The following is a 16039-nucleotide window of genomic DNA, read 5'->3' as shown; positions in this document are numbered from 1 at the left end:
CTGCCATACTGTACATGCCAGCATGTGGTGGAGAGTCCCCTAACACCCTTCCTATAGTCAGCACCAACACCGCCTTTCCATCAGCATCTCTGTGATACTGGCCAGGACAGAATACACTGCTCCAAGCTCTGCTGGGACCAGAGCAGCTGAATTTCCCATGCTTTTCTCCATCACAGAAGTTTTGGTGTTCTGGGTCACATTACTGAAAAAAAGCACACAAAAATACTTTACATTAGTAGTTTCTGTGGCCATAATTTGATGCTCAAAAAGTGGTAGAGAAAGGAAGGGTTTACCAAGAGTTTTCACTTGTTCCCAACTTGGTATTTTCTCTCCTTAATAGCTCTGTGCACAGTGCAGCAAGGGTTTTGATTGCATAAATCAGTGGTCCGTTGTAGTTAACTTTTACTTGCAGCCTCTGACAAGAAAGAACATGAAGTTCCTGTAGAGAATTGCACAGGCTGCTTTTTCCCTCTGTCCTGAATTAATCTAAAATATTGCCACTTGCTGAGAAATTTTACTTTTCCATTATCATGGTTCTGTCCACTGTCCTATACTTACTGAGTTAAATAATTGAAGGGCTGAGTAGCCACAAGCCTTATTATTTATTACTTGTATGGTTTTACAGTACTGAAAGAGTAAGTCCATTTGGTGTAATTTACTCCACACTTTTTAGATGAAAATTCAGCTCTAGAAAAAGACGATTCTGCATTTCCAAAATGTAGCTTGCAGTAAAGCCCAGAGTTCACTTGGTGTATCTTGTTTGAAACTTCCCCAGAAATTGGGGAGTTTCATTAACACATAGCAGAAGAGCCCCAGAATTGTAAAGAAATGCCCCTATTCAGAGTTCAGTAAAATCAGTCAGCTGTGTTCTGCACCACAGAATGTCATATGATGCATGACATTTAAGCCTGCTAAAACCCACTTACTACATGGATTTTTTTTTCTGTGAATGGAACTCTCTAGTCCCAGCTCCACTCTGAGCATCTCTTGTACCCACCTCCTTTAGCCACAACAGAGATTAAAGGCTGAGGACTCCAGTTTTCAGCTTGCCAAGGATGGACCACAAAAAACTGTGCTTTTTCTGTGCTGTGTTTTATTATTTTTCATTTGAAGTCTGTAAAATAGAGGCTGTTACAGCTTTGACACCTCAATCTTTCTGTACCACTCTAAATCCACAAACCTTTGAATGGCTTTCCTATTTGGCTTCCAGTTCACAGGACAAAAGATACATCCTACTATCCTCTCTGTGTCAGACCGTTCATCAAGTGAAAGCAAACAGCCAAAAGGAATGGGTATCAGCCCAGAAACACATCTCCATTAAAAGTCTTATCACCTCTTTCCAGCTGGAAAAACAAAAGAACTACTCTGAATGCCAGGAACGTCCTTTAAAGCTTTGATGCTCAGAGTATGGCAAACAAGCCCACAAACCACCTTTTTCAACCTGCCACAAGATATGTTTTCAATTCTATAACTTAAAAGCAATAATATGTTAGTTCAGATGTATTTCCTTGGCTGTAGTTATTTTTCTTTGCATCTTAGCCAGTGGCACAACACTGGAGGCCAGATTCTGCTGCCTTGGCTCATGAGAATAAGTGCCTCTCTAGTCAGACCAGTCTAGTGCAGTCCATTAGCTGCCTGCTTATTCCAGTTACATGCAGAAACATTAATGTCATGTTGCAGATAGATACCTCACTAAGGAAAATTCCCCAGAAAGCAGGTTTTGACACAATAACATTCTGAATTCTACAGATAACATAAGCTAGATCTCAAAAAACTGGCTATTTCTCCTTCTGTATTACCATTTCTGCTTCATACTTTGCCCTGAGATTTTGGATGCCCTACTTTTTATTTGAAGGAACCACAGTAGAGGGATTAAGACTTAACATCATCAGTATTTCCTAGGGATTGCTACATTTCACAAATAAAGCAGCATCCATTAATATCATGGTGGTACATCACTACCCAAACCATTAAAACACTAACATTACTGATTTACATAGATTTAATTGGCTAGTGTATATTAATGTGTCAACAAGGCACATAAATTTTGTTTCCCTTTGTTAGAAGAAAGCTTAAAATCTGAAAAAACAAAGCGACAATTTAAGTCTGACATTTATACAACCCTAATACTGCCAGTGCTCAAGGCACATACATCATACTAAGTTACTACCAAACACTAAAAGCACAATGAGCAGCAGGAGACTTATGGAGCCCATCTGACAGAAGGGTGCAGAGTGCTTTGTAAGAGAAAACAGAAAGCAGCCTTCAAGAGCTTAGCCCTGAAGTTGGCGACGTCCTCCGTTGCACATGATCCCTGCAACTGCCTCTTTAGAGGACTCAAGTGTTAACTCAGACCACAAAGAGGGTTTTGGTTTTGCTTTTCAACTCAGCAAGCAGTTTAGCAGCCAGAACACCCAGCTGCCCATTTCAATATGCTCTATTGAATCCAGAAACCTACTGGGGTTTGTTTTATTCTGAGTGAATACTACGGGAGTTATAGATTTGATTTCAATTGCCATTAACTGGATGTAAAACAGGACATTAACCTTTTACTGCAAAACTTGCAGCTCTCTGTGCGTAATAGGAAGCCTCACATTTGATCCATAGGATCATTTTGCATTCTCAAACATTTATCCAGGAAAAAGCTGGGCTAGTGAACTCTGCTTACTGAAAATTCAGGGAAACAGGAGGCTATATTCTTTCCTATATATTCCATTCATATAGAGTTACAGTTTGAATTTTACCCATCATTACCCATCAGTAATGGGACCTTTTCAAAATACCCCTGCTCAGGAGAGTCACAACATTGCTGATCCCAATTTCAAGAAAGAAAACATCAAGAAAAGGACAAGTTTTCCAGTCATCTCTGTAATAAAGAGAATATTATCTCTCCAGATTCTTGAGTACCTAAAACAAGTGAAAGAAAAACTATTTGGAAACTCTGAAAAAGATGATTTGTGTGCCTTTAAGCGAACTAATTACCAGCAGTGCTTAAAGTATTTGATTCCATAGAAACCAGTGGTAGGTAATGATGCTGTACAGCATCCAACTTTGTGTGAAAACACCGAAACTCCTCTTGGCTTGAAGACATTTACTTTTAGAGCTGAAAGATCAAAAGGCAACCCAGCTGGACTTCAAAGACAAACACTCCCTGCTCAGATTGCAATCTCAGCTCACCTGTTTAGTCCCCAGAGATGACACAGACATGCAGCTGGACATAAGAGCAGTTATGGGATTTCCAGGGCAACAATGGCAAAGCCATCGTCTTCACTTACTGAGAGTAAAACTGATCTACTGAGCTCTGTTAAATCATTGTCACCCCATAAGATTGTTTGGACAGTTTAATTTCATGCAGTAGGTTTTGCTCTTCAATTTCAGCATGTTCATAACTCTTGCTGACATTTATCATGCTTGGATCAAGGGGAATACTCCCACCGTGGTTCAATTTTCTTTGTGAATTCACATCCCACATAAAAATTACTCCATTTAAAAGGCTCCTCCTGTGCAGTTAACTGATCTTACAGCATCATAAGATGACTATTTTTATTCTTGGATGACTACTATGACTATTAAAATATACATTTCTCTGAGACTACAATCCACAAGAGAATATATTGAAATCAGAAAATTGTCAAGAGTGTTTTAAAGGCCAATTCTAGGACAGCAACTAAGGACAAAAAGAAGGAAAACAAAGAGGGGCTAAAGACAAACAGAAACAACCACATGCTGAGCCAAGCACCCATGGTGGGGCAGAGAAGGCCCCAATAGCTTTTAAAGACAGTTTGGCTGATGTCCATGGCTTGCAGCACTGCCCTGGCTTGCATGGCACACTGTCCCTAGAACTTGCAGCTCTCTACTTTCAGGGGGCAAAAAAATAATTAGACACCATCAGAAAACTTATTTTTCCAGGAGCATACATAGGCTATAGCGACTTCTGCTATCAAGAAGTCTGTGTTTTGTGCAGCTTTGCCTATCCAGCAACACAATGTGAATCTCACAGACATATGCATTTCACCAGAGACCTTTTTGAAAGCACTGTAACCCAATTATTTTCTAGACTTACGTGAGTTGTTACAAGCCAGACCTAAGAGTCTGTGAAAATGAAGAAGATAATTTTAGAAATTAAATAAATAAATAAAAATAAATGTCTCATTTTAGAAGAAGAGTGGAAGAGTTCCAAAAACTGACAATGGCAAGAAGTAACTCAATAGTCAGGGCTTTCTAGTGATGATACTTGGCACAATCTGAAAGTCAAAAGACTGGCAGAGGTGGGTTGTGTATGGAGTAGACATCCATAAAAATCTTTTTCCAGTTTCTTTGCTTTTTGTAACATCCACTCAATTTCCCGGCCTTAAATTACACTCTAATTTTAGAGGGCCTTTGGCATTGAAACAGTAAGATTAGTTCACCTACATTTATTGCATAATGTCTTCACAAAGGAGATGTTCATAAAAAATGGGAAAGGAAATCCAGATCAGCTTAATTCATTGCATGAAGAATGTTAGTAATTCTATTACTGCATCACCCAGGAGGTTGTTTAGGTACACAACATTAGCAAACAACAATTATCATTTGTTCAAGGAAAAAACCACAAATATAGCTACTCAAATTACTGCAAAGAGATGGCCTGTACCTCTTACTCTCCAGGATATTGCATCAACACAGTACTTGTAAAAGCTGGGTGTACCAGGCTATGGTTACATGATCACCTGAATTCAGCACCTCTGCATAATCCTTCTGACAATTCTCTGTCTCTCTCCACTTCCCAGCTTAGTTTTCAGCAGAGTATTTCTTTGATTCAACTACCACTCAGCAGCACGACACTTACTGGGAGCACTAGACAGCTGATGGGAACGAACCAGGGGGATGCAGGGAGTCGGGTGGGCCAACCCCTCTCAGTAGTAGATTTATGTTGAAGGTACCATGTAACAATTGTGTCAGAGTCTAAGGGATGCAGGATTCCTCTGCAGCACTTCATTCACACACTGTACCTTGTACAGAATGTTTCCTTCAAGCTCTGGCTGGTCCCTTCCTCCCTTCCTTGGAAACATACCTGCTTCCTCTGTTAAACTCGTCTCCTCGTTTCCTTACTCAGTCACCAAATTCCTTTAGTGTTTCCAAGATGAGGTTTTTAAGAGTTCACCAAAATCCACTGTTCTGAGGGAAAGCTGTTGGGAATTTGGAGCAAACTTTCTCTTTGTTTAGACCAAGGAGGCAAAGCAAATCAAACGTCGCTTTCAGCTGCCAGTGGGCTCATGGGCTGTTTTCTTGTGGTCCATTTCTGTTCCTCAGCACAGGAAACATACATAAGAATTCAACAAAAGACACTCAAGCATATCTAGAGTTTGCAATATTAAAATCAGATTCAGAAATTCTACCTTGGTAAAGTCTGCAAACCCCAAGTAGAGAGTGCATAATGAAGATACAAAATATCCTTAGGCTGGAAAACAAATCCAGCTGATTATCTCTAGATACAATGTAGACCAGGCTCATGGTGGGCAGAACAAGCAGCACAATGGTTTATCGGCAAGAATTTTCTAAAAGGAAAAAAAAAAAGGCATTAAGAAACACATTAATTAAAAACCAGACCTTGTACCATCAAGAAACTGCCCAAGGGAAACTTTGAAAGTGTAACAAAACAAAAAAGGAAAGCTTTGGAGAACTTCAAAACATTACCCCCTACAGGAAACTATTCAAAACTATACTTAATATTCTTCACACAAAGACACTGTGCTAGTGGCTAAATGCTGCAGTAACTCAATACAATAAAATCTGACATTTCTTCTTGCTCTACCCAAAAGACCCGCTGATATAGCTAAGAATTATGATGTAAAGATTCATGTTTATTAAAAGTAGTAAAATGTTTTTAATTTTATACAGTCTCAGAAGCTCTGTGATGCCTGAGCTTACCATATATTGTATGACCTTGAAAGTGCCTGAGTCATGGGCAGTTCAAGCTGCAATCTAAACAACCATCTTAAATCTTACACATTGTCATGTACTCATTATCTGGACTTCATACTTTCCTACCATGGAAGCATTTTCAAATAAATTATATGGGAAATGAAACAAAATGTAATTACAGTGTGTCCAACAGCTCCAAGGCAGATAGATAGTTCAAGAGTCAGCTTTCAATAAATATCACCTATTAGGAAGAATCTAAATGAAACATATATCATTAAGCCACCCGCCTCTAAATTATGTCATTATCTCATCACTGGAATAAGCCATTATAAGGTTACAGCCATTTCAAACAATCAGCTTTCAAGCAGATTTCTCAAAGGGACTTTTTGTCTTTGCTTTTACACATCACCATTTGGACTTTAACAAATACTAGTAAATTCTATCATACTGTATTAAATTGAATTATCCCAATGAAAATATCTCCACTAAGATTGACCCAGACACTTAATAATCCATTAGCACCCTCACTTTTCAATGTAACAACTTTTCTCATAATAGCTTTTCAGTCTCAAAAGGAAAAGACACAGATGTAGAGCTTCTGAGTGTTCTGAATTCACAGAATTCAGCTGAACAGTAGGAGCACTGCAGTGATGAATAAAATCACATTTTGGCTCCTCACTTCAGTGGATGGTAAGTCTTTGCAATAAGTGCTCCCAGCCTAGTTCATGGAAGACCACACGGAACACTCACATCTTCACATTTTTTTGGAGAGAAGATTTAGGAATGTTTTGTTGCTTGCATTTAGGGGCTTTTCTGTGTGCTACCCTCAGTGCAAAAGGATTATGGAAACAATACAAAATGTACTTTACACACATTAAGTAAACACTAACAAAATCCTAATACAAATATTTCAAAAAGTCCTTTCTTCCCAGGATCTCCCAATTCAAATACGTAAGCCTTTCTATGCTGCTCAATTAAATAATACCAAGGTTATGGAGATCAAGCGTTGGAGCCCAAAAGTTAGAAGAAAAGCCTCAAGTTAATGTAAGCAGTGAGGAGACTTTCTCACATACTGTGGTAATGAACTTCCTGTGAGCACACATTAAACACATGCTGGTTTTGGTAAGTTCATCTACTGTGTTCACTGGTCTCATGGTACGTTTTATATCCTTCGTAGGCGGAATGTTTTGAGAAAGCCCTGTAACAGCCAGCATGGGCTTCACTAAATTAACACATCTAAGATTTGAGATATGCTATGAAGATGCATACGGGCAGCCTCTAAGGCTCAGCTCGTGCAAAGCAGTTTAAATCTTGTTGTGAGTCACAACTTATTAATATTTAGTTTTTCATCAATATTACACAACAAACTTAGTCTGATCTCCTTTGTTTTGCTCCTTTTTCTTGTATTTTCCTGCTTATGGCATAATCATTAAATTCTCTTCTGATCACAGTATTTAATTTTCACTCATTTAAAAAAATTTTTCTCAAGTTTTTAAGATGTGCAGTTCTTTTCACAATTTAAAAATGCTTCTAAGCTGAAACCTAAATGCAGAAATTACATCAATGGAACTGAATCCATTTTTTTGTATGTTTAGATTCTGAATGCAATCTCTTTGCATCTTGTAAATCGTCTTAGCTGTAACTAATACTGATTTGTTTAATTGGGTAACTGGTTTAAACGCTTAAAGAATTAAACTGAACCAACTCCAAGTTAGGAAGTTATTTAAGTCACCCTGTGCAGACCTTTAGATTTGTATTCTAATTCAAAGCACACTAAAATGAACAGGAAAACAAAATAACTCAAAGAAGTGGTGTATAATTTAATTAGTTCTTTCAAGACATCCACTCATTTCAAAGGGATAACATGTCTATCAATAGGTAAGAAAATATGATGAAAATAACGACATCTGAAAGAAAAAAAAAGAAAGAACATCAGTGAAAATTTTTATAAGAAGTCTTACTTTTTATCAGCAAAACTATTTTCCTTTGAGGCTCTGTTTCTATTATCACACAATGAATCTTCTGCCATCACAAACACAGATGTTCCCTTAAGTCTGCACAAATGCCAAAAGCTCTTCGTCTTAATATCCACTCTGGAAGGGCTTCTTTGTTAATGAGGATGTATTAGCAATTTATTAAGTAATGTTCCTGCATCTGCTGCTGGTCCTTAGCCTTTCTCCTCCATGTGATTCAAGTCAAATACAACAAGAGATGAGCCTGGAGAAAAGCAAAGTATATACTGAGCATCCTGTAGGCAGCAGTCCAGTGGGGAAACAGGGTGAGGATTGCATACTGCTTTTATTTGTAACATAAATGTGTATGTGTGATGAACTTGATGCGTCTGGGGGTGAGGAATAGGCTGAGGGCCCCTTCACCTGCATGTGTCAGCAGCTGAGAGTGCAGCTATAATGCTGAAAGTAAACTGGACTTGCTGGCCTGAATTAAATGCATTAGTAATTAATTTCACTATTAGATGCAGTTTCCAGACTGGCTGGGGTGAAAGTGATTCTCACCTCTTATTACCCATATAAGCATAAATCACCATAAAGAAGTGTTTCTCAGAGAACTTATGGAACTTAATATCTCCCTGTTTAGTGGAGGATTCTGGCAGTCAGGCAGCTTTTTGGCCATTTTTTCCTGCAGAGAGAACTGAATGCTCCACCGTGTGGCCAAGCTGCTCCCTTGTACATTGCTCACCGTCAGAGCTAACAGGTTCCTTGGGTAAATGTGTTTTACCTTAATAAAACTTAGATTAACTCTTGGAAAAGCAAACAAAACATTGAAAAGAAGATGTCTGCAGATAAAAAAACCAAACCAAAACAAAACAAAAAAAAAAAACCAAAACCAAAACAAACACTCCAGATACAGTCACATGATTTGGGTAATTGCAGAGCACAGGATGGGGCTGGGAAGCTGAGAGGCCCAGGAACACTAAAGTCATAGGAAACTAATGTGGAAGTCAAGAAAAAATTAAATCCTCATTTAAAGTCCAGATCAGCGTTTAAAATTCGGAGACCATTCTTTTGATTTGTTAAGAAGTGAGAAATTAATAGGGGAAAAAAAAAAAAAAAAAGAAAAACTAAGTGATACACAAGATGCTTTTGTTATCCTTCTTTTCTCTGAGATATACGAGGTACATCACTTTTTCATTTAGGGTTGGGCTTTTTTCATTTGCTTTTAATATCAGAAGAATGGAATGGTTTTTACTTTAAACTTTTTGCTTCAATCTTCAGTGAACTTTTTAAGCACTACTTCTTCAGTATAACAAAAATATTCAGAGCCACATTAAACATCTAACATCTGTAGACGAATAAAGAATTTGTATTACTGTTATTAACGTTTATCAACAGGAAATCTAAATGGAGGGATATTTAGGCTCCCGTTCTTAGCCTACTAAAAGTTTTCTGTAGTTTTTCCAGTGCTTGTGAAGGGTTTTGAAAATGCTCTAGTGAAATCAAGGATTCCAGCCATAAAGACCTTGGAAATATTGTTTATAGGATGGGGACTCCAATTCATTGGCCAACACAGAGAAGCTGAAAATGTGTGAATGCAATACAGCTTTCTTCAAAGTCTGGTCCCACACCCTCTGAGCTAAAATAAATAAATACACTTAGAGAAATAACATCTTTTGCTAAAAGGTGAAGTTCTCACAAGTAATATAATGTTTTTGATGCAAAAGAGAGATCTGATTCCAATGAGTAATGTGTTTCCTAGAAATATGACTCCATTATCTATTTGTTGTAGAACTGATTTCTTTCTCCTCTAATGATGAATAATAAAATCAATATATTGCAAGTGCCAGAACATAAGACAAGCTTGGAGTGCAGACCAAGTGATCTGTCATGTTCATAAGAATTTTTGAAGAAGGTAAATGAAACTTACAGTTGAAACAGAAGCAGAATTTCAAATACCAGAGTATTCTTCTGAAAACCACTTTCTCAGATTTACTGAGAAAGTAATCTCTGTTTACTTATTATGGAAAGTCTCCTTTAAACAAAAATAAGGGGGCAATGCATTCAATACTGAGTGTTTTGCTCCTCCTGCATACCTAAAGTAGAAAAATTCTGTAAAACATAATTTTTTAAATATCAGGTCCAGACATGTAAGCTGTTCTGTTTAAGCATAAGAAACTAATATGATTTTCTTGTAACCTGATTTGGAATTTGTAACATGACCTAAGATGAAGAAATCAGATCAATGGGATCAGGAACCTGCATTTTTCTGAGAAAAAAAAAGCCAGGAGAATAAATCCACAGACATACACAGAGACAAAACAACTGGAATCTGATACGAGCATAGCTAAACAAGATTCTATCATTTGAGATGACATGCACTAATTTCCTGGAGCATTTAACATTAATGTCAATTGCTGTAGATAATTAGAAACCAAAAATACCTGAAAGGGAAAGGTTGAAGTCACTGGATCACAAATCTCCATTTTAGAAGGTGAAAATTCTCATGCACCCATTCCTCATGGTCGTGTTCTCACTGTGGCCAGTGCAGCACCTCGCAGGAAATTCCATAACGAAAAGAAAAAGCAAGGCATAAAAGCAATGCCTGAAGTGTTTGTCTTCTGACTAAGGGAAGTGTTTGCAAGATACAACTTTACAAAAGTGGGAAATGTAGCAACGTAGCTACCAGACGGCAACAGAAAGAATTGGAGGGGAACAGGTTGCATCAGACCTAATGCTGGGAATCAGTTACTCAGGGTGCTCCAACTCATCCCATATCCCAACCAGTCTGAAAGGAATTCCTCTGGGACACTGGTGTGAAAAACAGCATGTTGCCTAAATGTCCAGATCTCAGAATACATAAAAGATCATTTAGCAATGAGTTTCACTTGTAGCTCATGAGCCATCGATGTTTCAGCAAGTAACATGAGCGACAAATAAAGACAAATTATCAAGTTAGGGCAATTCTTGAGAGATTCCTAGGAACAGAAGTTACAGGGGAGATGTTGAAATATCTGAAGATTTTCTTTTAGTAACAAACATCTTTGAAAACCTGGATTGCCACATCAATAATTATTACACTCTTGGTAATTACACTTCGATTTAGCTCTCATATTTCATCCCACATCTCAGATCCAGTTGACAACTGCCTGATCAATTTATGTTGCTTTTTTACACAAACGTAGGTGGTTTGGCTGTTTAAACCTTTTCATTGCAAGATAATCTGTTGGGGGTAATAGTCTCTGAGCATTTGAGTGCTAGAACAAACTGCAATTCCCTGATCAAGCAGCAAGTTCTCTTTTTAAAAACCTTTTCTGTGTATGCGTTTCTGAAGCACAGTTGACAGAGCTACCTTCAGGGGTGGACCAAAGCCAGAGAAACCTGAGGAGGAAACAGAGGCTATGGCTTCTCCAGCTACTCAGCTCTTCACAAAGCTTTGAACATGAGCTCATGGGAGCCTTTTGCCATGACCTCCCAGAATGGTGCACAGATAATCCTGGCTTCCAGTTCAGGAATTTGCTCATGATAAACCAGGTGTATATTTAGAAAAAAAGGCACAAATCATCAGCAAGAAAACATTTCCACTCTGATCACCATACCAAGGAAACAAGGTCACTAGGAGACAAACCTGAGGACTGGAATCCTCCCATTGTCAAGTGGATGGTTAAACATGGCCAGCTCACCTGGAGATGGCAGTGGTGGGCCAGCTTGCTAGGGATCTGCAGGAACTCTCCCTAAGGAACTAAAAGAAAATTACATTCAGTGTTATGTATATATTTCTACCTGGCTGGGTTAACAACCTCTGATACCTTTCTGTCCCAAACTGCCAGCAAATTCCTAGAAGCAGAAAGGGAACTTTCAGCTGGAATATGTAACCACACCTGCTGTGGCAAAAGGCTGACTGCTGGCAGGGGGACACAGAAATAAGTGTAGTCAAAAGGCATTAGGAGTCCTTAGAGAAGAATTCATGAAGTGAATGGCCTGTACCTGCATCACTTGATCCTGTCAGGACAAATCAGTTTCTGAGGGAATCTTCCTTCTGTTTCTCTGCCTTCCTGTAAGCTGAAAACACAAAACTCTCAGGAAAGCCATTGTTCTTTCCAGAGAAGTGAGCATCCTTTCTTTCACTGATTTGCAGAGAGAAAAACTGCCAAGACATAGAGAGGCAGACAGTAAAACAGTTATGAAAAAGGAAATACCATCCCCAAGTCCAATTTGGCTGGTTGAGTTGGCAGGATGGGATCAGAAAGGGTATAATCAGAGAGAACAGGAAAACAGAAGGCATCTAAGTTGACAGGAGCAGGAAACAGAAATAGACTGTTCAGCCTTGCAGCCTATTGGCACCACTGTCAAACATGACCAACCCTCGCAAGGCTCCTCTGGGAAGTCATGTGCTCTGCCTTAACACCATAGATGTAGCTTCAGTATGAAAGGCACCTTCACTTGTTTTGCAGCCAGGGCCTCAGGTTCTTCATTCTTACTCTGATAGTAAGTCTATGGTGATTAGAGGGGGGGGGAGCCCAGGATTTGAATGTAAATGAGAAATTTCCTGCCACTATTGACAGTCACGACTCACTGACATGCTGTAGGACTCTGCTTACTCTGCCCCAGTAAAAGTTCATTGTGACAAGGAAGTAAAGCCTGGAGATTCGACTTTACCAGCAAGGCTCTGTGCTGCTGAACAGCTGTGTGTCCCTATCTGGCTCTGCCTCAGTGACCGCGCACAGAGTCCCCGCGAGGTGGCTGCAGAGACTGCGGCATCACCGCTGAACAGGAGGAGTCTCAGGCAAAGGGCTCAAAGTATCTCAAATGCACATGGCCACTCCAAAAAGTTACTTCTATCAAAAAATGCAAATCCTTGTGACATTTGCCAAAACCTTATTTAAAAGGATTAAAAAAAAAAAAAAAAAGTAGAAGAAAAGAAATTAAACAACCCCCCCCCTTTTTTTTTCTTTAGATCTTTTTTCTTCCTGTTTCTGGTTTTGCATTTTTTTTCTTCTCATTCAGTTTTTGGTTATATGCTGCACATGATTCAAATCATCAGCATCAGATTATTTTTTTCTTACTGCTTTTTCAAAATAAATCTTTTTTTTTTAAAATCTTATGAAGTCACTACATTTCTGCAATTAGGCTTTTTTTGTTAATTACACTGTTTATCAAACCCTTCATCTGTCCCATGTTTGGCTGTCATTTGCTGTTCACAGTGCCTGGTCACCACAGCACTCATTCTTTTTAATTTTGGATTTTTTTCATTATTGCCCATTCCATGTCCTAGCTCGACACCAGCTGAAGATTTTAAGCTCTAATTCAGCCAAGGAACATATACATAATTCTGAACACAAGCTGGAAACCTCGGCCTGACAAGGAAGATCAACACCACCTAAACAACAATCTAAGCCAAGGACTTCTACTCACTCTACCTGAATGTGAACAGCTGAAATCCAAGTTCTACTTCATCCATCTGAAACAGTTTTAGCATGGGTTACACAAAAACTTTAGTCCAGGGAGATCTACATGCTCTTTTCATAACTGTAATTTTCTGAGGTCTGAAGGACATAACATTGATTTTAGCCTGAGAACCTCTTCTGTAACAAATATTAAATGTCACAAAGCTCAGAATCCCTTTTTCAGTCTATATCTAACAACAGCCTTAGTTTGGAAAGTCCTACAGAGAAAACCTACATAAGACTTCTCCAAAATCCATCTGTATCCCACTCTTGATTGAAACCTGGCTCTCTATCAGATTTCTCTGCCATTCAGAATTGTTACACTTGTTCAAATGAATTAAGTATGCCTATGTTGGACCAAACTTCTGGCTAAACAGTAAATCAAAGCCTACCTGTTTCTACCCAGTCAGGCTTCAGATGTGATTACTTAGAGATTTACATCCCTTTCTTATTATGCACCCATTTTTCAGACTGATTCTTCTAAAGTTTAGTCAAAGTATTGATGCCAACCTCAGCCACAACCTCAGCATGGCAGCCAACTACTGCTGCCATTGCCAACTTTAATTTTCATCTAGGTCTAACAAAAAAATTGTATTTCATCCTGTAAATGTGCCCAACCATCAACCAAAAAAAATATCTACCCTCACACAAATATTTAGTACCTTTGGGTTTTTTACATCCTTTTTTCTGCCACAGGAGGGAACAAAATGATTCAGTGTCAGATTTCCATGGACCTTGTTCATCAGGAAAAAAGAAGTCCTACTCTAAATTTCAACTATGAATCAAACTTCATGGCCTCATCTAAACCCAGTCCCTTAATTTTCATTATTACAGTGTATGCAAAGTAATGTAAATCACACGGATATCCCATTTGGATAAGGCCATGGAGACTTTGTTCTAAGCCCTGAATGTGCACATTTAACCTTCTGAAATCAATTTATATAGACATTACTAGCTGTTGTTTCATGCTTGTGGATTTGAGGCTTGGCTCTTATTGAAGAGCTGATTGATTAATTTCAACATTGCAAAAGCCTCATTTAGCCAGGGGGACATTTCTGGAGTTCAATTTTCTAACTGAAAAACAACCATAGGAGTACATTAAAATTATCTAATTTAGGAACTGTGGACCTTTTCATGAGAACTTGCATATGGATGTATTTTTCTTTTTTTTTTTTTAAATACTTTCAGACATTGTGTCACTAAAATTAGACATGTGTATGATTTTTTCTCTATTTCTCATTATAGAATCTGAAGGAGATTCTCTTGTATGCTGCTTGTACTCACTCTAACAAGTGTGAGAATGAAGAGGGAGAGTTAAGAGACCCCAAAACAAGGTCTACAACATACCATGTACAGGCTGATGTTCTAGATCTGTGCATAAATACATGAGAGACAAATGCTAAACCAAGCCAAACTATTTATTTTAGAAAGATCTCATTACTGAAGCAGAAATGACAGTCATTCTCTTTGCTTCTGTTTCCCTGGCAAACTGTTCCATTAAAGGAGTTTCTCTCCAAGAAAAGTTAATATTTTATTAATATTTTATTAGAAATTAAATTATGATCACTTGAAGAAAGTAACATAATTGCAATTTAATTTCTCTTCCATTTTCCCTTCTAATTTAATTCAATATGTGATAGAGAGTGTGAAAAGGGATGGTGTTTTTTTTATATCTATACTTCTTAGTTGTGAGAAAAGAGTGGGTAGTTATAAATATTTGGGGAAACTCTAAATGTTAAAAATAAGAACATGAAAACATGTAACACTTTCATGTACAATTCACAAATCAGCCTTTGAGGTGAAACAAAGTGCACTGCAACATTCTAAGATTTTCAAAAATAATGATAATTTTTATCTAGGCTTGGGAACAAAGGAAGCTTTAAAAGAAAGAGTCCTCAATGAACAAAGAAAGATGAAGAACTTCTATCATCAGACGAAGTATGAGAAAACAGTTACATCCCTTGCTCAATAAATTACTATTTTTTCCCTTTCACAGAAATCCTGTAATGGTTCACTGTAGAAGTTAAAAAATCCTGCTAAGAAACACTTTAATTATATCTATCTACCTATCTACAGTATATATCTATAGATAGAGAGAAAGAGAGATATTTTAATACATAACAAATATTTTCAATCAGAAATGAACTTTTTTTGAAGGTTTTGCATTCTGAAGTAGGATTTTTTCCAAATGGTGACACATTAATTTTACATGCTAGTATTAAATAATTATGAAACTCTATTCTGAATATAAACATTACCTTTATATCCATTTGTTTTAAAACCACAACCTATGCTGCATGTATGTAATTTTTCTGTAAGTGCTACATAGATATTAATACAAATATTATACAATTATGAAAACCAATGAAATAATAAAATTATTGTGAAATTGCATGCATTCAGACCACTTATATCTGCTGTCAGAAAAGGCCATATCAGATGTACTCAAGTAGACTAATCAAGTGCTGTAGGGTTTCTAATTATGTAGCAAACAAGTGACACAAAGTAAACTATAAATATCAATGATGATGTTTATCCCATCTACTCCTCTCCAGAATCTGCTTTTGTACTCTGAAGATTTTACAGTTTATTGGTATCATACAGTTTTTACTCAGTGGAGAGGCTCACCTTTTCTTTACTTAAATTCAATTGCCCATCTGTGTGGTCTCATGATTTTGTATTTTTAAACAACCTCAATGCACGTTTGACTCATTCTCACCTTCCAGGAGGCACAAA

General features: G+C 37.8%; 1 long non-coding RNA gene across 1 annotated transcript; it reads right to left on the bottom strand.

The window, feature by feature from the left end:
- Positions 1–30: 30 nt before the first annotated feature.
- LOC135420939 (uncharacterized) lies at positions 31–12417 on the bottom strand. Its single transcript, XR_010433788.1, has 5 exons — positions 11844–12417; positions 10301–11598; positions 7866–8121; positions 5379–5537; positions 31–202 (listed from the first exon to the last, which is right to left on the bottom strand). It is a non-coding gene; the product is annotated as an uncharacterized LOC135420939 (long non-coding RNA).
- Positions 12418–16039: the final 3622 nt, after the last annotated feature.

This window comes from Pseudopipra pipra, chromosome 12 (genome assembly GCF_036250125.1).
Source record: "Pseudopipra pipra isolate bDixPip1 chromosome 12, bDixPip1.hap1, whole genome shotgun sequence".
Lineage (NCBI taxonomy): Eukaryota > Metazoa > Chordata > Aves > Passeriformes > Pipridae > Pseudopipra > Pseudopipra pipra.
This window is presented reverse-complemented; position numbering and strand designations above follow the sequence as displayed.